Consider the following 25,094-nt stretch of genomic DNA (forward strand, 5'->3'; position numbering starts at 1 on the left):
GCATCAATGTGCGAGATGGTACATGGCAGGCCTAGAGGAAAATTTCAGCTGCAGCTGAGCAGTTGAGTGAGGATGCCGTGCAAGCACCGGCTGCCCCATCCAACCTTATGTCACTGCATCTTATTCGAGTTAGGCTAGTGAGAATCACATTTTTTCCTCTCTGTATTCCCCTCCAATTTTCTAAACCTTCTTTTCATCATTAGAAAACACTTTGCTCAAGTTTATTTCTATCTGGAGCGTAGCCTAATTATGGCTAGAGGTGACCACGACCCCTATGCGGCTAGAATATTTCTTTAGCAAATAGTAAATTTCGTGGTGTGTTGAGTTAGATTTGAGCTCTTTCTCTTAGCTTGGCCGCTCTAGATCTCTCTGCAAGGCCAGCATCTGCATTTCTGGGTCATGGTACATTCTATTCCTTATATCTAGGACAACTATAGAAACTTCAATATTGACCAAATACCTTTTGTGCAGGGTCTAGTTTCAAATTCCTACATTGCTGAAATTGAATCACATGTTGTTGTATGTAACTAAACAAGTCATTATCCTGCTCCTGGATTGTTTTCTTTAAATCTTTGTTCAAGATTAAAGTTTGACTTCTGCTCCTTCCATTTGTAGGTTGAAATAATGAAAATAATCCTTGGGGTTGCAGTACCAAATTTTGGTCACAAGATTTGCAGTCAAGTCCCTTCCAAGATTATGTGGCCACACTCCTCAGCTACAAGCTCAAGCTGCAAAGTTTCTTTGGGAGGGCTATGGGAAGCTACACAACAAAGACAACAAGTTGTTGGCCAGGAGCAAATGTTGAGTGATTTGAAGATCATGAAAGCACAAGCTTCAGACGAAGAAAGGAACATGCAGTATGAGGATTTTGAGAATTTGAAGAAAGCAGCAAGAGAAACTGAGTACCTCCTTCATCAACTGCTAAACTTCAGAGGGTAAGGTCAATGTGTTTCATATAAGGCATCTATTCATGTCCTCCCTGCTCCTTAGGCCAGCTTTCTTCTTGGCGAGGGAGATATCATGTGTAGTGGTTTGTGATCTCTGTTAGATAATATGCTTGTGCTTATTCTTTAGGCATGAATAATAATGTGTGAACTGTGATGAGAAATATTTGTTTCTATGTGTGGTTTGTAGTAATTATTTGGGCTATCAATTACATAATTGATTTGTATGTGATATTAAATTAGATTATATTTTAATTAAATGCTACTCGGACTTTATCCCAAAATAACAAGATGCAAAATGGGTTCTGCTAAATAAAAATCCTACCTTATTAGAATCAAAAAAGTATTAGCATACATTCACTAAGGCCAATAACTACTAGGCTTAAACAAAATTATGATGACAATAAATATTAGGCTCAATCCATTAAGAATTGGGCCTAAACCAAGTTATGATGACATCATATATTGGGCTTGATCCAATAAGAATTGGACCTAAACTAAGTTATGACCACAGCAAATATTGCGCTTGGTCCAACAAGAATTGGGCTTAAATTAATTTACGACGAAACAATTTGTCACAATTGTTACGCCACATCGGACTGTGGTTCAAGGTGGTTTTCTATGAAGGAGTCAATTTATGACGTTTCCAGCTACGTCCTATAATTGTCACAATCTTAGTGACACACTGAAATAAGGAACATCATTGATCGCGATTTATGATGCTCGATTAATGATGAATGTTGTTCATCACACGGGCATCATCAATCATGGTTTATGATGAAAAAATATGTTTATAATGCATTTTGGTTCGTCACTAATAAAAAATCCCTTGTAGTGATATGGTCCTAGCTGCCCTTGCAAATGACATTATGACAACAAAATCGTGTGCATAGCGACTTTTATGTTTTAAATACGCACATTGCTGAAAAAAATGACTTTATTATGGACCAATACACTCTTGACTGATTGGAAACTACTCTACATTTGGATATTAATTCCTCTCATCATATCAGATTCTTCACATCTTGGCTGACGAACGTATCGACCACAAACTTGTAGGCCTTTTCAGTTGGATGGAAGCCATCCCAGTATATATAATCAAGAACATTTGGACATGCCCTGTGATATGCAATGAATATAGAAGCATCAAACAATGTACTGCCACAGCATCCCTCACTTGTCTCCTTGAAACCTAGAGAATGTTAAGTATCTTCACTTTAGTCACAGCTGTTCCTAAACAATTTGCAGCTATATTCTTTGTCAGTTGACACAAAAAATTACATTATTTAAGGTATATATGGAAGTATATTCAGTTATATGTAACTACATCTCTATAAAATATATATCATCTCTATACGATCTAATGTACTTACCATAAACTTATGGTTGCTGATTAAGATCAAGCAAATAATTGTACAAGTTAAGATACGATAACTTTAATCCATAAATGTTGTGTTCTGCATTGAGTCGATCAGTTTCCTTTCTTATTTTTGAATTGAACAATTTTGATGCTTGGTTCCGCAAAGGGTCACATTCTTTTGATGATGTTCTTTGTGAAGGGCTGCATCCAACAGGAGGAACACCCACAAACCCAACCCGGTTAGCCCCCATCTGGTTTAGTTTCTGTAACAAAAAGAATGAAACATTGGCTTACCATATATTTGTAACCGTCAGTTAGGTACAAATTAACAATTCAAGCGTATGGAAAGGAACTACTATGCATCTGGAATCAGGGAACTCAAGACGACAACATGGATTAGATAGGACTAGATATATATAGAAGATTCAATTAATCTCATAGTACTACAAAACTGATTATATGTGCATAAAACAAAAATGACTGCAACAACATAACTCCAGAATACAATTGAGTTACCATGACATAACGTCAAGATATTCTTCGAGCTATTCAAACAGTAACTCTTACCATAGTAAAGTTGACAGTGGTAGTTCAGCTGCAAGGCAGCGGCGACGCTCTTCTCTTGCAATGTTTCTTGCTTGCCGTCGATCTCTTTGAGCTTCGGTTTCTTCTGTGGCTATGTTGGCGGTAAGCTCGTCCTTTGAGACGTCGTCTGGGTAATGCTCGGGTCACAGATTCCTTTCTGGTTGCTCTTGATCTTTGCCATCTTGTGCAACAACGATGGCGAGGAGTTCCCACTCCGGAGAATAGCTACCTGAACTTGACGTGATGATCTTTGTGGAACCATCTTCTTCGTAGATGGGTGACAAAAAGGTACCCTCCTAGTATGGGAGGGTGTCAAGGTAGGCGACAAGGCATGACTCGTCATCCTTGGCAAGAGCAGGAGGCTTTATATTGGGCCAGTAGACGAATCTGCTTTGTGGAGTTGATGCGATAACCAGACCCTGTTGTGGACCTGATAATGAAGTCTCCTCGTCCGAATCCGAGTAGTAGTCGAAGTCCTCAATCAAATCCGAGTTGGAATGTGATCCGGACTGGGTAGCTTTGTAGACAGCACCCGAGTTTCGATGTCTGAACGAGAATCGACTTGGATTGTAGACCGATTCATACGATGGCTTAAATGCCCACTCGTGGGAACCAGTCTGACTAGCGGGAGAAGTCGAGTTGTACTCGGACTCGTCCCCCAGCCTCTGGCTAGGTTAGAAATAAAAAATTTGCCAAATTTTTGATGAGATCCTCCAGAGCTTAGTGCTGAAGGTTGATGGCGTGCGGCTTCTTCTCCAGGGATGGCGCCATGTGGTGGTCAAAATTTCCAGCACCATCTGTGACGCAAACCCAGGAACTAAAGATGAATGTCCCACCTGCTTCGAATGTGACGGTGGGCTTGATGATGACTTGAGCCATCGAGTTCACTAGTGGATTCTCTGCGAGATCCCCTACCTAGCACGCCAGCTATCGGTGTTTAGACCCAGCAACTTACCGAGGGTTGTACCAGAGGTTGTGTTTTGTGCGTGGAACTTGCTAAGATTAGGAATTCGAAGGTGAACTTGAACACATGATTTAGACAGGTTCGAGCTGCTAGATTGCATAATACCCTAAGTCTTACATATTGGTTGTATTGTATTGGATTGAACTTGGAGGGGGTCCTTACCTTGCCTTATATTGCATAGGGCAGGGTTCGGTTGTTTACAAGAATACTAGTCGGATTCGACTAGTGAGTCCTACTCTATTTGCTACGAGTAGTTTTCTAATCCTCGACTAGTTCTTGTCCTCCACGTACACCACGCCGTCCTGCACAGTAGTCTCCATATATGACATGTCTCTGTATCTAGGACTGTCCAAACCTTCTGGTGGACCCATATATGTATGTCAACAGGAAGGTCATATTGTTGGCGTCTCAGTGGAAATAGAAAATAATTATTTGCAATGTCATTTCCTCCCATAACGGTAAAGAAGATGGCATTTGATATTACACTTGTCATAGTCTCTTCCCCATCCAATGCTTTTACCTTGTCCTTGTATTGTTGAAATAACTCAAGTTGCTTCACACTCGATATCGCAATCTATAAAACCCATACATAAGCTCCAATAAAAACAATAGTTTACCAATGTAAAATTCTGTGAGGTAATCATACCGTTATTTTAGTTGCGAGAGGATCATATCCGCTGCCACCAAAAGCAAAGGATACACCTGTGAGTAGGTCATTAAGGTCCTATTTGGTATGGCTCTAACTTTGGATGGAGCTGCTCCACTCCAGAACTCCAGGTGGAGCCAGCTCTGGGAGTGGAGTTGGAGCGGTCTAGATGGGGTGTTTGGCCACAAGAGTGCTCTCAGCTCTAAAAAAGACCGATTTCAGTGTGGATTGCCATTGTTCCCCCCAATTCAGGCCCCACTTGTTATCCTCTCTACCCCCATCTTCTTCTTCCTCAGGATGGGGGAACACCGCTAGGGAAGAGCTAGGGCGTTGGGGAGGGGCCGGCGGCCTGGTCCGGCGGTGGAGGCGAGCAGCCTCGAGGTGGCGTCGGCGGCCTTAGGGGTGGGGACGGCGGCCGGGCTCGCACAGGATGGGGGCAGCAGTCGGCCGGTAGTGTGAGGGAGGGGCCACAGTGGCACGCCCGACAGGGGAGCAGGCAAGGCCGCCCGCTGGCGGAGGCGCGCGGTCGAGCGAGAGGCAGGGTGCGGCTGCGTAGGAGGCGAGGCGATGGGCGGCGCTGGCGCAGCGAAGGTGCGCGGCCAGGAGAGAAGCAGCGACGGCGGTGATGGATGGCGGCCCGTGGGGGATTGCTGGCGGCCAAGTGGAGGCGTTCCGCGGGGGAGGAAGACGGCGGCTGGCGGCGGCGGAGGAAGACAGGCGCGCAGGAGGGAGTCACAGCATGGGGGGAGGGGCTCGGGAGAAAAGAAATGAACCGTTTTTTTAACCAGTGGTATTAGTGGGTAATTACCCACCAACTCCACAAGGAGGTTCGTATTGGGTGGTTTTGGAGCTGCAAAAGAGGTGCTCCAAAACTCCACCCCCATTTTCACTACAGCTCCATGGAGTTGGCAGTTCCATAGAGCTTTAGAGCTGTGGTGTTTGGCTGGAAAATTGGCTGGTGTTACTGGAGTTTAGATCTAGAGCCATGCCAAACACGCCCTAAGTTCAAGACTCCTACGAATGTAAGGGGTAGAAGGTCCTTAACACCGTACCTGGAGGCTGACAAACAATAATTGGATTACCAAAGGGATGTTAGTTTATATTATTTATGGTAAGGAAAATTAGTTACCACTCAAGGATTATGAAATTAGGTTTGTTTTCAATCATTTTTAAAAAATACAAAAGAGCTATGAAGCACTATGTATCAATCTGGATATTAACTTTTTGCTTAGAATGCACTCCCTCCGTCTAAAAAGAATGATATTTTAGCATTCAAAATTTATCCCAGAAATAATGACGTTCTAGGATTTAAGTCTTATGCATGTATAATTTGGCACGTTGATCTCATGCATGCATGATTAGATGGAGACATATTTTCTCCATTTTCTATATGCAAACTTAACTAACAAAGGGTACATGCATCTTTTTCATTCACCCTATCTCAAAAAGCCTAGAAAGTCATTCTTTTTGGGACAGAGGGAGTATCCGTCAAGATATACAGGAATAGGTCATGTGATCGTGGTTATAAATGTATTGCAGCAACAGAAAATCCTATTAGCTTAAAAAACATTTCATAGAATGCAAAATAACTTTTAATATGATTGGTACCCAATATTTTTTGAAAGATCCGGCTTAAGTCGGCTTATATATATTAATAAGAAGGAAGCAAGTACACCAAAGAAGTCTCATGCTTTAGGAAGGATTGCCAAGCGAGACAACAACGACCACGGGACTGAAGGTGAATTTCCACATGTCATTCTCAGTCCTGATCAACGTTGATGAAAACAAGATGACTGATTTAGCGAGTACTCTTGGTTTTCAGATTGGTAAAATGTCTTCTATCTATTTTGGTCTTCCCCTTGGTACTACTCGACCTTGCGTTGCTTTTGGGTATATCCAGGTTTCTCTCTTGTTCTGGAAAGCTCATCTTGGTTAACTCTATCTACTCAGCAATACCTATTTTCTATATGTGTGCAATGAAACTTCTAATTGACAGGGTATGTGTGTGTGTTGTGGGGGAGCGGGGGGTACGTGCAATTGTTTATACAAGAAAGCTGGGCACCACATGCTAAGAAGCATGTTGAATCTTTTTGGTGGCATGATGTCATGCCCCTTTCCCGGAACTTCTTTATGCTATCTTCCTGCAAGGTGACTCGACTTTATTTTGGATAGTAATCTGGGACCTTGGAATATTGCAATGGTAATTTCCCCGGCTGTTCTCCTTTGCAAAAAATAGAGTACCTCAATTAAGAAATTTTTGGCGAATCCCAAGGTACCAAGAGTTACGAACATCAAGATTAATATTGCAGAAGGTGCATGTGGGAGTTCCGAACTTTCCAGAGGTGTACACAGCATAATTTTCGAACTTCACTTCTACTTCCCTCCGTTCCAACTTTACCTTTTTCCTAAGTCAAACCACTCTAACTCTAAAATAAATGCGCTATCAAAACATAATTCATGATGGATTTAATAAATTTTATTGGATATTACAAATGTTGGTGCCTTCTCCTATAAACTTGATCAAAGCAAAATTTGACTTAGGAAAATACTAAAGTGAGCTATAACTTGGAGTATAGGGAGTGTAGGACCCTTGACGTCTCCGACTTCGAAGGCATACATCAAGACAGCAGCAGGAGTTGCATCCATAGTTTTATATACTGCAGCTAAATCATTCATCGTTTTGTGCTGTTACACGTCGCAGCCTCTAAGCTTTCAGCTTCTACTCGGTTAAGTAAGCTTTTGGGGTACCATGAGCACCAATATGATCAACGACTTACTACTTTGCTAGTTCTAAAAACCAATTGATCAGAGCCCTGTTTATTTTATTCCCTGCATGTTTCTTTGATGCAGTATTTGAGCCGTCTTCCCTCCAAGGAAACAGCTTGCCAAGCTACTTTGAGCATCCACGATAATCCTCGTGTAGTTTTTAATCTTTTGAACCAAGTACAATATGGGAAGAATGTGCCGCTTGTCTTAGCTCGAATGGCACACGGTGTGCACACGGAAGAATCTTTCGTCTAAAATTGTAGGTCGTTTTGACTTTTCTAGGTGCATAAATGTTTGTATGCACCTAAATATAGTGTATGTCTAGATGCATACATATATCTATTAACTTAGAAAAACCAAAACGACCTACAATTTGAAATAGATGGAGTAATATGGGAGCAAATGCAGAATCAACCCTTGGAAAATCTGTGCGATGCAGCATTGGACAATATGTTTGCTTAAACTTCAAATGCATTGGGCTTTCTTCGTTATAGGCTCAAATTTCTTGCTTTCAAAGGAAAAAATAAGTGATGTAAGAAAGGCATAGAAAAAACTGACATATGTGAATAATAGAGACAGAAAGACACTGACACCTACGTCTATTGAGACAGAGAAATAAAAGTATGCAGGTTATAATTTGATTTGGGAACAACATGATTTTAAGCATTAGTATTGGTAATGAAATACGTACAATGTCGCTATGCTTTTTTTCCTTTGCTATATATAACTTTAACGGAAGTAAAGTTCTTTTCTACGGCAGCTTAACTTTAAGCACTAGGGAGTAAAAATTTATCTACGACAGCAAACGAGGTGTGTATAATTGATTTCGGACAAATGCTAAAACGATTAAATGGAATTAATATGACTACAACCATAGTGCATACAGTTGATTTGAGACACATGCTACCATCATCCACAAGGACGTAATGCTTCAAAGTGTAGTCCGTGGAGCTTTTATGTTGCCCGGCCGCCATAGGCAGTAGCACAGCTGAAAGTATATATGCTGCTGCTGCTGCAAGATTAACTCTTGTGCATTATACAGGGCATCTGAGCGAGGTTGCACAAGTTGTGGCAGGAATATGGTTTTGATGAAAGCATAATCTCCCCGAGCAAGAGAAGAGTGACATCGATGGATGGCTGGAGGTCAAGCCGGTGCCTTCTTGGGCACCTCGAGCTGACGTACTCTTTGCGTCGGCTGATGATATCGTGGACCGTTGTCATGCAAGGTACTGCGTCTCAACTCTCAACACCAGGCACAAGAATCTCATCAGGCTGCAGCCCGACTCCATCTCCTGGAACAACTCCGTGGTCTCTAAGGTCCAACTAAGCTGGTGAACAAAAGGCATGCATCCGTTGTGTAATCGCACTTCAGCTCATCCAAACCCGTGCAGCCACCGAGGAGAATTCAGCTCACCCAATACCTCACATGCCTCCAACTGCTCTCCGTGTCTGTGAGTTTGGCCTCTCCTTGCCATCGTCTGCGAGCTTAACCATCTCCACCGGATACCACAACCAATTCAGGCACCAGATAGCACAACCTTTTCCTTCATTCCCGTTCGGCACGCACCCAGAGACTATCGCGGTTCACGCTGCCACGTCCGTCTCGGGTATTTCTTCGAACACCTTCCTCGTTCCAAAATTACCATGCAGCACCGTGAAGCGAGAGGATCACGAGCCCGAGGAGACCATGCAGCGGTGGGCGGCGACACTAGAGGAAAATGTGCCTTTTAATCCCGATTGGATAGAGCTATAGATCATGAAAATCCAACAGGACTAAGTTGGTACTACCAACCGGGAATAAAAAGTTTAACAAAAAATAAAAAATGGCCAGCCCCATGTCCATGCCCGCGCCGACCCTGCGCCGCCCGCCCGTGCCCGAGCGGGGCGCACCGGCTTTGCACCGCCCGCCCGCGCCGCGCCAACACGTCCTGAAGAGGAGCCAAGCGTCAGTGAGGACTCGAGCATACCTATAGCTCCGGACTCCTGCCCGTGCCCGTCTGAAGCTCTAGACTCCTGCCCTACACCTCGCCCCGCTGCTGCTCCTCATTGCCAATGAGGGGCGAGCAAAGGGGGAAGGGGAGGGGCAGCAGAGGGAGGGGAGGGGGTGGGAGAGGGAGGGGAGGGGTGGCGACGGCGGGAGAGGGAAGGCCGGGGGAGGGGGCGGGCAGGAGAGGGAGAGAAAAGTGAGAGAGAGAGAAGAGATAAGGGATAGGAGGAAGATAAGGTGGAAAGAGGTGTTTTGTCCCGGTTGGTGGTCAACCGGGACTAAAGGGGGGCCTTTAGTCACGGTTGGTGTTTCCAACCAGGACAAAAGGCCTCCTCATCCTACTAGCTATTACAACCGGGACTAAAGGGGGGCTTTAGTCCCGGTTGGTCTTTACAACTGGGACTAAAGCTTCCTCGTCGGTAGCCTTCGGTAGCTTATTTGACCTGGGACTAAAGGCACTTTGGTCCTGGGTCCAAAGTCAATAAGGACAAAAGGTTTTGGATGGAAGGTCAGTTCTCTACTAGTGCGAGCACGGCCACAAGGTTGGAGACATAGTGGTGGGCACGGGTGAGGGAATTTTAGATGAAGGCTTTGGAGCAGAGAGGGAGGCCGAGAAGGCGAGCGTGGAGGAATTGGCGGAGATGATCTTGGCAGCGAGCCGTCGCATGCGCAACCAGCAAGTTGAGGAGAGCTTCCGATTCATCTAGAATGGTGCGAGGAGAGCAGCTCATCACCAACGGTGGTAGATTGTTGGAGCTCGAGATCCTATACGGGCTAAATTGATAGGCGACGTGGTTACGGAGATTTCACCAACTTTTTAGTTATGGAGATACGCTTGGATCGATAAGTTTTGGTGTTAGCATAGTAGCATCTTTGTTAGTGTAGAGAGGCGAAATGCCAATGTTATCTTCGCTGTGCGTCTGCTTTTGCAAATCTGTGGGGTCAATGGCTACATTTAGAGATGTGGATTGTATATCGTTCTGGTATAGTAGTAGAGAACTCAGAAGGCAGCCGCGGGCCTAGCTTTTAGTCCTGCAACAGTGTATCTCTCTGTCGAATTATTATTGACACTTTGTTGGGGGGAAATATTAATGATCCCCTAAACACACCACTTAAAGGAGCGGACACGAAGGCCCGGGCCCACCTAGACATGATCAGAGCTTCGCCTCACCCGACCAAGGCGCGGGATCGGGAACGTCCGACCCCCCTCTCCAAAGTTTCCGCCTCGCCCGACTGCGGCCCCTGGGTCGGGGGCGCCCGACCCCCCGTCACGAAGTTCCGCCTCGTCCGACCCCAAGCGAAGGGGTCGGGCGCGCTGGGGCCCCCGGGGCAGGCATCCCCCTCGGATACGGTCCAGATGGGTGAGACAGACAAAATCCTGTGGGTCCCCCCGTCGGCCTCGCCATAAATGCGCCGCAGGCCTGGCGGAGGGAAGGACGACCGCGCTCCTCACGCAACCCGTCGCAAGTACCCGTGCACGACCACACTGTGCAGGCTACAGTGCGGGTGGCTCGCTCCCATTCGCTGCAGGGTACTCATGACCTGCGCCAGCCGGAGCGAAGGAGAAGACCGGCCTGTCCTCGGGCCCCGCGCGCCCTCAGGTCCCGCGCGCCCAGCAGCGAGGATGTGACGCCCTCTCTCCAGGAGCCGCCGCCTGAACAAACAAGCATCCACCGTCCCTCCCAACAGACACCGGTATAACGACGGAACGCCCTCATCATGACCCGACACCTACGAGCATCGAAGGAGCTATCTGTAGGGCGCAACGACAGTTGGCACACGGCGGCCTCCCCCTCCGGCATGCACGCCGGCGTTCGCCAAGGGCCGGCGGAGGCGACGGGCGCCTAGGATCTTGCTCCTCCTTCCTGCTGTAATTTTTTACCATTCTACGCTTTACTCTTTACAGTCCTCTTCACCCGATCCCAACTGTAACTCCAGCCACCCCCCTTACGATATAAAAGGCGGAACCCAGGGCCGGAGGGGGCATCGGCTTCTTCTCCCACAAGCCATAGCACACAACGACTCTTCCCGAGAGCGCAAGCACTAAAGAGACTTGGGACTAGTCCCTCTCTCGTCGATCTGTAACCCCCTACTACAGAACCCCGCGTGGGCAACGCGAACACCACCGATACTGGACGTAGGGCTTCCCTTGCCTGAACCAGTCTAAACCCGTGTCTCCCACGCAACCACCTGAGGCTTTACGCGCATAAAAGAAATTTACTAGTCCAAGTCTTGATCCGCCGATCTTGACAACGACAGTTGGCGCGCCAGGTAGGGGACCTTTGTGCGTACATCTCCAGCCTCAGATGGCCAATTACGATAGCAGCTTTACTCCGGGCTCCCTGATCCGTTTCGGGAGCCTGGACTTCCTCGCCACCGGGGAAGGGATCGAGCTGATCCCTATCCTCGTCTTGCCCGCTCGTCCTGCTGCCCTCGGCCCCACCGCCAGGACAGCGGCGAGCGGCCGGTTGCCTACCAGAAGGACCTCACCAGGGGGACAGCCCTTCGGGCTACGCAACGCCACGGGGGCTTACGGACGCCTCCTAGCGCGGTCCTTGACCACGTCGCCCGCGAGCAGCGAGCTCGTAGGCGCGGGGAGGACAATCTCCGACGCTGGCTCCAGCAACGGGAGTCCCCACCCCTCGCGCGAGTGCCTTGTGGTCGACACGCACTCTGAGGGGTCCAACAGCGATGATGCCGAGGGGAGACGACAGGCTCCCCCCTCGCGCGCCGCTGCTACAACTAGAGCCTTACCAAGGGTCCCGGAGGGCTCTCGGCAACCAGAAGCGTGCGTGGGCGCCCGCCAAGAAGTAGAGCACCCCCACCACGAAGGGGGAGCGTGACAACGGGCGCGCGACGTCCAGCAACGCATCTGCGCAGACGGAGAGCGTCCGCCGCTCTTCGCCCGCGCTAGCCAAAACGTCACAGCCGCGGCGGTGTTGCTCCGACAGCTCCCCGAACCAGCGACGCCCGAGGAGCGACGGGCACGCCAAGAGATGCGCAACCTGCTCGAGTGCGCTGCCGTCCAGCAGGCGGAAAGTTCGGCGTCCCGACGACGCGGGCAGAACGCCAGCCGGGCGACGCCTGACGCGCCCCCAGAACGGCGGGGGGAATCTGTCCATGAACCCCCTCCGGGGGCAAATCAGGCCGCGTTCGCCCGACGGACCCCGCCACCCGCGGGAGGCGAGGCTCGATCCGTCCACCAGCGCGTCGGTCTCGTCCGCGACGCCGACGCCCGCGACACCCTGAATGCGCGGAGGCGCTCCCGCGCGGACAGGGAGGACGGGGCAGATCGAGGCTACCACGTCCATCGTGGCGGGCGCTACGACAGCGGGGAAGACCGCAGCCCGAGCCCAGGAACGGCTGGGCCTCGGGCCTTCTCTGCGCGCATCCTAAGTGTGCCCTTTCCGCCGCGCTTCAGGCAACCCACGAGTGTAGCCAAATACTCAGGGGAGACAAATCCTGGAGTATGGCTCAGCGATTACCGGCTTGCATGTCAAGCCGGCGGGGCGGATGATGACCTGTTTATCATCCGCAACCTACCCCTTTTCCTGGCAGACTCCACGCGAGCTTGGCTAGAACATATCCCTTCGGGACGCGTTTGCAACTGGAACGACCTAAAAGAGGTTTTCATAGGAAACTTCCAAGGGACGTACACGCGCCCCGGCAACTCTTGGGATCTCCGGAGCTGTCATCAGGGGGCGGACGAGTCCCTCCGGGATTACATCCGGCGCTTCTCCAGAAAGCGCACCGAGCTCTCCAACGTCGCGGACGCCGACGTCATAGGAGCCTTCCTAGTAGGGACCTCTTGCCGACCCCTCGTCCACGAGCTGGGGCGCCGAGGCCCGCGAACCACGGAAAGCTCCTCAATATCGCCACTAGCTACGCCTCTGGCGAAGAGGCTGTCGGAGCGATCTTCGATCGTTCCAAAGGCAAGGCGAAACGAGAGGAGGACGCCGACGAAGGCACTTCCAACCGCCAGCAGAAGAAGAAGGGCAAGCAGCGGCGCAAGGCCCCCCTCGTGGCCGCGGTCGAGCGCAAGCGGGGGCAGCCGCCCCCCGAAGGCGCTCCCGGCTTCTTCGACAAGTTACTCGAGGGACCGTGCCCGAACCACGAGTTCCCCGTCAAGCACGCCTACAAAGACTGTAACCTCATGAAGAGGTACTTCGTGGGCAATCCAGTGAAAGGCGACCGGAAGTGGAAGCCCGATGAGGAAAAGAAGGGCGACGAAGAGAAGGAAGACGGCTTCCCTAAAGTCGACGGCTGCTTCATGATCTTCGGCGGCTCCGCCGCGTACGACACCAAGCGCCAGCAAAAGCTGGAGCGCCGGGAGGTCTACGCGGCCGAGCCTGCGACTCCGGCCTTCCTCGACTGGTCCGGGCCGGCCATCACCTTCGATAGGTTCGACCACCCTGGACGCGTCCGACATCCGGGGCGTTACCCTCTCGTCGTCGACCCCATCGTCGGCACGACGCGCCTCACCAAGGTACTCATGGATGGGGGCAGCGGCCTCAACCTCCTCTACGCCGAGACTCTCGACGCTATGGGGATCGATCGCTCCCGCCTCCGTCCCAGCAAGGCACCCTTCCATGGCGTCGTGCCAGGGAAGCAGGCGACGCCCCTCGGGCAAATCGACCTGTCCGTTACGTTTGGGACCCCTTCCAACTATAGGAAGGAGGTCCTCACCTTCGAGGTGGTGGGGTTTCGCGGAACCTACCATGCCATCTTAGGACGGTCGTGCTACGCGAAGTTCATGGCAATCCCCAACTACACCTACCTCAAGCTCAAGCTGCCAGGGCCCAACGGGGTCATCACCGTCGGCACGACCTTCCAGAAGGCATATGAGTGCGACGTAGAGTGTTGCGAGTACACCGCGGCCATCACCGTCACGAGCGGCATGGTGGTCCAGCTTGCGGAGGTGACCGAAGATCAACCCGATGCCAAGCAGTCGAGTACCTCCTTTGAGCCCACCGAAGGTATCAAAGAAGTCCCTCTCGATCCCGGCTGTTCCGATGGTGGGGTTGTGCGGATCAGCGCGGCTCTATCCCCCAAATAGGAAAGCGCGCTCGTCGACTTCCTCCGCGCGAACAGCGATGTCTTCGCGTGGAAGCCCTCGGACATGCCTGGCATCCCGAGGGAAGTCGCCGAGCATTCCTTGAACATCAGGGCCGGCTCCAAACCAGTGAAGCAAGGCTTGCACCGTTTCGACGAGGAAAGGCGCAGGGCCATTGGTGAAGAGCTCCAGAAGCTCCTGGCGGCCGGGTTCATCAAGGAAGTGCGCCACCCCGAGTGGCTGGCCAATCCTGTCCTTGTACCAAAAAAGAACGGGAAATGGAGGATGTGTGTCGATTATACCGGTCTCAACAAAGCGTGTCCAAAGGATCCGTTTCCTTTGCCACGCATAGATCAAATAGTCGACTCAACCGCCGGGTGCGAGACCCTCAGCTTCCTCGACGCATATTCCGGCTACCACCAGATCGTGATGAAAGAGGCCGACCAGCTCGCTACCTCCTTCATCACCCCCTTTGGTCCCTACTGCTACGTTAAGATGCCGTTCGGCCTCAAAAACGCGGGGGCTACCTTCCAGCGATGCATGTTGAAGTGCTTCGGAGATCTCATCGGGCGAACCGTTGAGGCCTACGTCGACGACATCGTGGTTAAGTCCAGGAAGGGTGACTAGCTCGTTCCCGACCTGGAGCTAGCCTTCGAAAGGCTGAGGGATAAGCGTATTAAGCTTCATCCCGAGAAATGTGTGTTCGGTGTCCCAAGGGGCATGCTGTTAGGCTTCGTCGTCTCTGTGCGCGGCATCGAGACAAACCCGGAGAAGATAGCGGCCATCAGCGACATAGGGCCAATCCGGAACATAAAGGGGGTGCAGTGCATCATGGGATGCTTAGCAGCTCTAAGCCGCTTCATCTCACACCTCGGCGAGCGAGGTCTTCCTCTCTATCGGCTCCTGAAGAAGTCTGACCGCTTCGAATGGACCAGCGAGGCCTAGGAGGCACTTGACTGACTCAAGGACCTCCTAACGAAGGCCCCAATTCTAGTCCCGCCCGCTGACGGTGAGTCCCTCCTGCTCTACGTCGCGGCGACCACCCAGGTGGTCAGCGCGGCCCTAGTGGTGGAGCGGGAGGAGGAGGGGCACGCTCTTAAGGTGCAACGCCCGGTGTACTTCATCAGCGAAGTCTTGTCCGAGTCCAAGACACAATATCCACAAATCCAGAAGCTCGTCTACGCCATCCTTATCACGAAGAGGAAGCTGCGTCACTACTTCACCTCCCACCCGGTAACGGTCGTTTCATCATTCCCGCTTGGTGAAGTAATCCGGAACCCAAATGCTACAGGAAGGATCGCGAAGTGGGCGCTTGAGCTTATGGACCAGGGTATCACCTACGTCCCCCGCACCGCCATCAAGTCCCTGGCACTTGCCGACTTCGTGGCCGAATGGACGGAGGTACAAGCACCGTCGGCGCCAGAGGAGCAGGAGTACTGGACGATGTACTTCGACGGGTCACTGATGAGGGCCCGCGCCGGAGCAGGCCTCGTCTTCATCTCTCCATTGGGCGTGCGCATCAGGTACATGATCCGCCTCCATTTCCCTGCGTCCAATAATGTCGCCGAGTACGAAGCCCTACTCAACGGGCTTCGCATCGCCATCGAGCTGGGTATCCGTCGGCTAGACGCCCAGGGGCGATTCTCAGTTGGTCGTCGAACAAGTCATGAAGGAGTGGAGCTGCCACGACCCCAAAATGGCAGCCTACTGCAACGAGGTCCGTAAGCTCGAGGACAAGTTCGACGGGTTGGAGCTCAACCACGTCGCAAGGCGCTTCAACGAAGCCGCTGACGAGCTGGCGAAGGCGGCGTCCGGCCGGATGCCCGTCCCCGACGGCGTTTTCGTTAGCGACCAGTTGAAGCCTTCAATCCGTTATCTGGAGCCGACAGGGGTCGGCGAAGCATTCCCAGCCCTGGGGTCGGGACCCGAGCCGGGGGAGGTCGGCAACGCGCCACCTGTCCCGGACCCGAGCACCGGTCCCAAGGAAATCAATGCTGCCTTACCCGACTCGGCCCTGGAAGCCAAGCCATCCGACCCCATGGTCATGGAAATCACGGCAGACCCCGCGGCGGGGGCCAACCCCCCAATCGACTGGAGAACCCCGTACCTCGACTACCTTGTCCGCGGCACGCTCCCGGACAAAATCCTTCACCATCATCGACCAGGAGCTCTACAAGAGAAGTCACACTGGGATCCTCCAGCGCTGCATCCCGATCGAGCAGGGAAAGGCGCTGATCCAGGATATCCACACTGGGGCTTGTGGTCACCACGCTGCGCCAAGGACACTTGTTGGCAACGCCTTCCGACAAGGTTTTTACTGGCCAACCGCGGTCGCGGATGCTACCCAGGTAGTCCGCACCTGTGAAGGATGCCAGTTCTTTGCCCGCCAAACTCACCTGCCCGCGCAGGCGTTGCAAACCATCCCCATCACATGGCCATTTGCGGTCTGGGGGCTGGATCTCGTCGGACCCTTCAAAAGGGCGCCCGGGGGCTTCACCCATCTGCTCGTCGCTATCGACAAGTTCTCCAAATGGATCGAAGCAAGACCAGTGGCGCAAATCAGGTCCGAGCAGGCGGTACAGTTCTTCACCGACATCATCCACCGCTTCGGGATCCCAAATTCCATCATCACCGACAACGGCACGCAGTTCACCGGGAAGAGATTTTTCCAGTTCTGCGACGACCACCACATTCGAGTGGATTGGGCGGCAGTGGCGCACCCCCGCACGAACGGGCAAGTCGAGCGAGCCAACAGCATGATACTCCAGGGTCTCAAGCCACGGATCTTTGACCGCCTTAAAAAGTTCGGCGGACGGTGGGGTGCGGAGCTTCCAGCAGTCCTTTGGAGCTTGAGGACGACCCCCAGCCGGGCGACGGGGTTCACCCCGTTCTTCATGATCTATGGGTCAGAGGCCATTTTGCCCACCGACCTAGAGTACGGGTCGCCAAGGGTCAAGGCATACGATGAATAGGGAAACCAGGCATCACTCGAGGACGCACAAGATCAACTCGACGAGGCGCGAGATGTAGCCCTACTACACTCGGCTAAATACCAGCAGGCCCTACGGCGTTACCACAGCCGCAAAATACAAGGCCGCGCCTTCAACGCCGGTGATTTAGTGCTCCGCCTCGTCCAGGACAACAGGGGTCGGCACAAGTTGACTCCCCCATGGGAAGGCCCATTCATCGTCGTACAAGTACTACGACCAGGCACCTACAAGCTGGCAACTCCCGACGGGAAGATCTTTAGCAACGCCTGGAACATAGAACAGCTAAGGTGCTTTTACCCATAGCTTTTATTTCCAAGTTCTGCATAAACTTGCCGTCATTTCCGTTCTTTCGTTTAAGCTCAGGGGCATCCGCCCCTGGCCTCGTCCCAGGGCCGCATACCCCTCGGGGGCTACCAGTTTTGTTCTTCTGCGAAAAAAGAAACCCCGAGCCACCTCGGCTCAGGCCTTTTTCTTTTAAGCTCAGGGGTATCCGACCCTAGCCTTGCTCCAGGACCGCATACCCCTCGGGGGCTATCAGGGGTCCCGACCCCAGCCGCCTGGATACCAGGGGTCCCGACCCCAGCCACCTGGCGCCATCTAAAAAGAAAACGTTTTTTCTTTTTTCAAACCGAACACTCCCTTTATAGACCTTTGGACACAAAAAAGAGAAGGATGCGTGAACGGTGCTCAGGCAAGTTTTGATCGGACCGCGAAAAAACCTACGCCCTAGCGGCTACGGCACCTTCGCTCATCAAAACTTACTGACGCACCCGGCAACGCATTCTATGCTTTCGAGCCCAAAGAAACAACAAAGGGAATCGGGTTTTTTCACGCAACAAAAGTCATAGAACAGGCCCGTATGGCCAACGAAAAACGAGTTCAAAGACTGACATAATTACAAACTTTTTTGGGGCGCAAGTCCGGCACAGCTAACTTGACGAGGGGTCGGCAGGAGGGGCGGCCTCATCCTCCAGGAGCTTCGCGAGGGCCTCCGCCAGCGCGGTCACCGCGGCATCGATCTCGTCCAGCTCAGCTTCGGTGTAGCCCGCGGTGTACCCTTCACTCATCCCGGCAAAGTTGATGCCAGAATAGTGAGAGCCGAAGACCCCGAAGGCTCGCCGCACGCCAAGGTGAAGCGCGTCAACGGCGATCTCGCGACGGCGACGGCGTACCCCGAGGACACGAGCCGGCAGAGAGCTCGACCCCTCCTCCGGAGCTACGCCAAAGTCGTCGCAGACGACGTGGATCGCATCTCGCAGGGCGCTGTGCTCACCGCGCTCCTTGTCGAGCAGACCCCGCAACTTGGCGATTTCACCTGCAGAAACCACCCAGAAAATCCCAGCAAGTCAAAGAACAGAACACAAACAACACGGGAACGCGGGAACGGAAAAAACCTCACCGTCGGCCTGGGTCTTCAACTCACGCTCCCGGTCGGCCCCTCGGGACACGGCGGACTGAAGTCCCTGCACTTGCGAGCGAAGTTGGCCGGTCTCCGTGCGGAGGGCGTCACGCTCCCCCCTCAGCTGCGCAAGCTCCTCGGCGTCGCGGCGGGCCCTCTCAGCAGCACCTTGAATCCCCTCGGCATCGCGGCGGGCCCTTTCGGCGACGGCCTGGAACTCCTCGAGGTCGAGGCGGGCCTTCTCGGTGACGGCTTGGAGCCTGGCCTCCGCACGCCGTGCCTCCTCCGATGCCGCCCGCTCACGCCCCTGCAGGTCGCGAATGACCCCCTGGGCGGCGCCAAGTTGCAGGGACAGGTCCCTGGTGCGCTCCCTCTCGGTATTGAAGCGATCCCAGAGACCCTGCTGCCGCCGGAGGAAATCGGATTTCCCCCAACTGCCCTCTTGGAGAGCCTGCAAAGCAACACGCCGTTAAGGCAAAAGGCAAAAGGGAGGTACTCATCACCAACAGTAGGAGCAACATACCTGGCTGCCGGGGAGGACGGTGTTGCCCAGAACTCCCAGCGCCGAAGACAGAGCCGCCTGGACCTGGGCGATGCCGCCCTGCACCGCCTGCCACTTGTGCCACTCGGCGGCGGCGTCCAGCGCGAAGAGATGCCTCGGCGGGTCATCGCGGGATGACCAGCCGAGGACGGACCCTCTCCACGCCCTGGGAACGGAGGAGGCCGAGGATGAGACAGGGGCCGCCCCTGACGCTGCCGTCGAGGTCGGCACCATGGCGCTAGAAGTCGCCGGATCTACCGACGGCCCCAGCACCTGCACGCTCGTCGCTGCCAAGGCCGCCAACGGTATCCCGGTGGGCACCTCCACCTTAGCCGCCGGAGCCACTCCCACGGGGGCGATCGGGGCGAAGGCCCCTGCCTCCGTCACCACTGCCTCAGCCGCCGCCGCGCCTTCGGGAGCAGGCGCTCCCTCCGCCTCTGATCTCCCCACGGCTGCGGGGGCATCCGCCCTACCTCCCGTCGCCGCCGCCTCCTCTGCCTCGTCGGCGTCGAGGTCGATCACCTCCCGGGCCTGAGAGCCCGGGAGGATCGCGCCCTGAGCTGAAGAGGCGACTGGAGGAACCGAAGGCGGAGTAGAATCCGCTCCCCCTCCCGCGACTGACGCTGCCGTCGCTCCGCCAGCAGCCGCCACAGGGGCCACCTCCGTGGGGGGATCCGCGGTCGCACCAGGAACCCCGGCGCTCGCCGCGGGCGGGGCCGCGGCCCGCCCCCCGGAGGAGGCCGACAACCGCAGCGCCTTCTTGGGCGCCACCTACAGGGTGAGGCCACGGGGAGTAGTGCTGCACATCGACGGCCAGACGTCAGTTGAAACGAACGAAAAAAGAGGAGAGGAACGACACGCAGGAAAGGCCAACTTACGTCCTCGAAGTGCAAGGGCGGCGCGCACTCTTCGACTCGGAGCCGGACGCCGACCCCGGGGCATCCGGCAACGGCCGCTTGTCGCCGCTTCGCTGCTCTCCGGCAGCGGGCACGGCGGTGGAGGCGGGCTCCATGGACCCCCGAGGAGCGCCCCGAATGGACTCCTGGGGAGCGCCCCGCGCCGGACCCAAAGCCGCGGCGGGGGCAGGCTCCGAAGACCCTTGAGGGGCGCCCCGTGTCAACACCAGGGGGGCACCCCTTGCCGACCCCGGGGCAGCGTCCCGCGCCCGATCCTGGGGGACGCCTTGCGCCGACCCCTGGGAGGCTTCCTGCACCTGCTCCTGGGGGACGTCCTGCACCGACCCCTGGGGGGCGGCCCGCGCCAGCTCTTGGGGCGCGCGCTGTGCTGGCCCCTGAGGCACAGCCCCAGGGCCTGGAGGAGCCGAAGCCCGGGTGGACGCCTCTCCCGCTTCACCTCCCGCGGCCGTCTGCGGGGGCGCCTCACGAATCACCAAGGCCCCCGATCGGGGGGGAACCAGCTCTTCCTCCTCATCATTGTCCTCATCTTCATCCTCTTCATCTTCATCGTCGTCGTCGTCATCGTCGTCGGACACGACCGACCCCTCCGCCGCCGCTGGAGCTCCTTGGCGGCCTTCTTCCGCTTCCTCGCCGTCTCCTTGTCCTTGCGGCGCTTCTGCGCCTCGGCTTGGAGACGATTGCGAGCTCTCCGTTCAGCATCTTCCGGCACCGGCGGAAGGGAGTCCGCGACCCGGGTTAGTGAGCCCTGCAAACGCAAAGCAGCTCCGCGTCAGGGCAACAAGTAGCGGGATACAAAGAAAGGAAGATGACGCCCCAACTCCTTACCAGGTCTATGAAGCCCGGCTCCGGGCACATCGGCGGGTGCCCGGGAACCGGGTACTCGACGTCCCTATACTCCAGCGCCTCCCGAAGCCGTTGCCGGATCTCGGAGGTGGCAAGCGCGCCTGTCGCCAAGGCGGTGCCCTCGGTCGGCGTGTCAGGGGTCATGGCGCCAAGCGGCCGGACCTGGAGCATCAGCGGCGCCACCCGACGGGCGTGGTACGCTCCGATGACCCCGGCGCCGGTGAGCCCATTCCTCTTCAGCTGCTCGATGGCCTGCAGTAGGTCGGAGAACCGCTTCTTCTCCTTCTACACCGGCCCGTACGCCCATACCTCTAGCGCCGCGTCGATGGTGCGGCCGGTGAAAGCCGGCAAAGGGGAGTCCGGGTAGCTCTTCACGTAGAACCACTGGTTGTGCCACCCCTTGTGGGACGCCGAGGTCTTCACCGTCATGTACTCCTTGGAGCGAGTATGACGGAGATGGATCCCGGCGCACCCAATCGGCACCGGAGGCGACCGCTGCTGGCTCCCGGCTTTCCCCGACTTCTGGTACAAACTCACTGTGAAAAAAATATTTCCACAGCGAGAAGTGGGGCTCGATGCCCAGGAATCCCTCGCACAGCGCGACGAACGCCGCAATGTGCTGGATCCCGTTGGGGTTAGGTGCTAGAGCTCGAGCCCATAATGGTGGAGGAGCCCGCGGAAGAAGCGGCTCGGGGGGGAAGCGAACCCCCGCTCATGGAAGTGAGCGAAGGAGACGACGTAGCCGGGGGGAGGCGACGGAACTTGCTCCGTCCCCGGCAGCTCCCACTCGCCCGCCGCCATCCTCTCGCAGAGGAGAACCTTCCGCACCAGGCCCTCGGCGCGCGAGGAGGTGAAATGAGAAACCCCCCAGGAACCCATCGCCGGAGGAGGGAGGAGATCGACGGTGACAGGAAGAAGAGCGCGCGGCTTGGAGCGAAGGAAACGAGGCGAGCGCGGATGAACTGAGCGTGAGGCTGGAAGGCAAGAAGGCTCGAATGCGGAAGGAAAGCGGAACCGGCGTGGCGAGCTCCTGCTTTTATAAGAAAGGTACCGGGGAAGCCAAATCGACGCCCCGGCCGCCATAAATGCAGCGCCAGGTACGCCCCTGCCACGCCCGTTTCCTTTTCGAAAACCGCACGCACGATCGGCCGCGAAAACATCCTATCCTCCTCGATTCGCGGGATGGCGCTTCCCATAACTCCACTTCCCGGGTAGCGCGCCCACGACGCCCCCCACTTTCGGCCCAGGCGCAACGACCGCTCTACTCCGGCCCAAGGCCCGTAGGGAGGTAAGGAAGGGATACAGGGCTGAAAACGCCCCTACGGCCCATTACGATCCAGAGGTTCGAAAGCTGGCCCAACACGGGTTCGACAGCTGCCTCAGGATGTCCCCCGAGCAAGGGGTGAGAAGGGACGGGTCCGCTAGCGGCCAATACCCGGGCGAGCGAAAGCCAAGGGCGCCCCAACCTCACGTTCGAGTCCCGCTCGGTATAAAATTCATGGTTTTTCCACGGGGAAAGGCAACGAGCCCCTAGATCCGGTCGAACGGATCCGGGAACTATATGAACTGGCCGGCGGGAAATTGGAGTGCGCCACCAGCTTGGCCCGAGCCGGACCCCCCCGAACGGGGACCGGGACTCCACTCGAACCTACCCGTTTGCAGCTCAAACGAGCACCACGGTTCGTCCAACGCGGATAACGTGGCCCGGCTCAACCCCTCCGTCCTAGCGAACGGACGCTTGAGGGACAACGATCAAAAAGTCGACCTAGCCTCCCGATCGGTTTCCTGCAACGAGCAGGAGCTCGGGGGCCAGTTTCGCAACCAACTACCACGCGTGTGGTCACAATTTGCAGGTTCCCCAGCCAGGCTGAAATAAAACAAGCGCGCCATAAAACAGAGCCCGCAGCGAAACAGCGAAAGAAGCCTCCGGAGGAGCACTTCTGCTCCACCACAGGCTAGGGGGCTACTGTTGGGGGAAAATATTAACGATCCCGTAAACACACCACTTAAAGGAGCGGACACGAAGGCCCGGGCCCACCTAGACATGATCAGAGCTTCGCCTCGCCCGACCAAGGCGCGGGATCGGGAACGTCCGACCCCCCTCTCCAAAGTTTCCGCCTCGCCCGACTGCGGCCCCGGGGTCGGGGGCGCCCGACCCCCCGTCACGAAGTTCCGCCTCGTCCGACCCCAAGCGAAGGGGTCGGGCGCGCTGGGGCCCCCGGGGCAGGCATCCCCCTCGGATACGGTCCAGATGGGTGAGACAGACAAAATCCTGTGGGTCCCCCCGTCGGCCTCGCCATAAATGCGCCGCAGGCCTGGCGGAGGAAAGGACGACCGCGCTCCTCACGCAACCCGTCGCAAGTACCCGTGCACGACCACACTGTGCAGGCTACAGTGCGGGCGGCTCGCTCCCATTCGCCGCAGGGTACTCATGACCTGCGCCGGCCGGAGCGAAGGAGAAGACCGGCCTGTCCTCGGGCCCCGCGTGCCCTCGGGTCCCGCGCGCCTAGCAGCGAGGATGTGACGCCCTCTCTCCAGGAGCCGCCGCCTGAACAAACAAGCATCCACCGTCCCTCCCAATAGACACCGGGATAACGACGGAACACCCTCATCATGACCCGACGCCTACGAGCATCGAAGGAGCTATCTGTAGGGCGCAACGACAGTTGGCACACGGCGGCCTCCCCCTCCGGCATGCACGCCGGCGTTCGCCAGGGGCCGGCGGAGGCGACGGGCGCCTAGGATCTTGCTCCTCCTTCCTGCTGTAATTTTTTACCATTCTACGCTTTACTCTTTACAGTCCTCTTCACCCGATCCCAACTGTAACTCCGGCCACCCCCCTTACGATATAAAAGGCGGAACCCAGGGCCGGAGGGGGCATCGGCTTCTTCTCCCACAAGCCATAGCACAAAACGACTCTTCCTAAGAGCGCAAGCACTAAAGAGACTTGGGACCAGTCCCTCTCTCGTCGATCTGTAACCCCCTACTACAGAACCCCGCGTGGGCAACGCGAACACCACCGATACTGGACGTAGGGCTTCCCTTGCCTGAACCAGTCTAAACCCGTGTCTCCCACGCAACCACCTGAGGCTTTACGCGCATAAAAGAAATTTACTAGTCCAAGTCTTGATCCGCCGATCTTGACAACGACACACTTCAAATCGCACGTTCATGGAATGCATAGATAGGGTTTTATGGATAACTATTATAATACTTGCTTGTTACTTCATCGAAGTTCATCTGGTAAAAAAAAGATGAAATTTTCAATTGTGTCTTCTTTGTCAAACTATTTCAATATTGTGTATTCGTTCGGCTGCTCTTCACTCATGCAAAAAAAAAAAACAGAAGTTCTTTCTTCGATCACATTCCTGTCAGTTCCACCCCAAGCAAAAAACCTATAGAATATAGAACTTGCTTCGTGGAAAGAGTTTGTGAACCTATAGTCTAGAAGAAAAAACTGAGTTACCAATATGCAGTTGAGATCCTGCTTTTAATTACTGATGTGGGACTTCTATTGTGCACAGACAGGGATCCAGTAACATACCTAGCATGTCTCTTATGACCTTCCCATTGGAGAACCTTCCCGTGGCTTTACCACCGGGGAAGTCTTGACCTTACGGCGGGAAGTTAGCCATCCCCAACGTCGGCAGGACGTTGTTGTTGCCCGTATCGGCCGTTGAATCACTGAATATGAAGACGGCCGAGAGGTTCCTGACTTGATCTGCATGACCGGATGGTGGAGGCAGCACCACTAGAGCCAGAAGCAGAATGAAAGGATCAAATGCAAGACCTTTGAGTGCTTTATTGCAAACTGACGCCATTGTCAGCTGATTTGGTTCATAGATAGTACTAGCGTGTGTACCTGTGCTGAACTACGTACTGATCTGCAGCGTGGCCTTTTATAGCCAGGCAACATTCATCCACAAACGCACGGTATGGCATATGCGTATTTTATGCGGTGCTTGCGTCCATCTCGTTCCATGCTTGCATTCACTTCCTTGCGTCATTGATTTTTTACACAGGACAAGATAACATTGTTAATCATCGTACACCACATCGAGCATGAACACCAGCTAGCTGCCTACCTACCCCCTTGACC

General features: G+C 54.4%; 1 pseudogene; it reads right to left on the reverse strand.

Moving 5' to 3' along the window:
- Positions 1–1,948: 1,948 nt before the first annotated feature.
- On the reverse strand, positions 1,949–24,854 carry LOC140222503 (GDSL esterase/lipase EXL3-like; annotated as a pseudogene).
- Positions 24,855–25,094: the final 240 nt, after the last annotated feature.

The sequence above is a fragment of the Setaria viridis genome, chromosome 4 (genome assembly GCF_005286985.2).
Source record: "Setaria viridis chromosome 4, Setaria_viridis_v4.0, whole genome shotgun sequence".
In the NCBI taxonomy this organism is placed as follows: domain Eukaryota; kingdom Viridiplantae; phylum Streptophyta; class Magnoliopsida; order Poales; family Poaceae; genus Setaria; species Setaria viridis.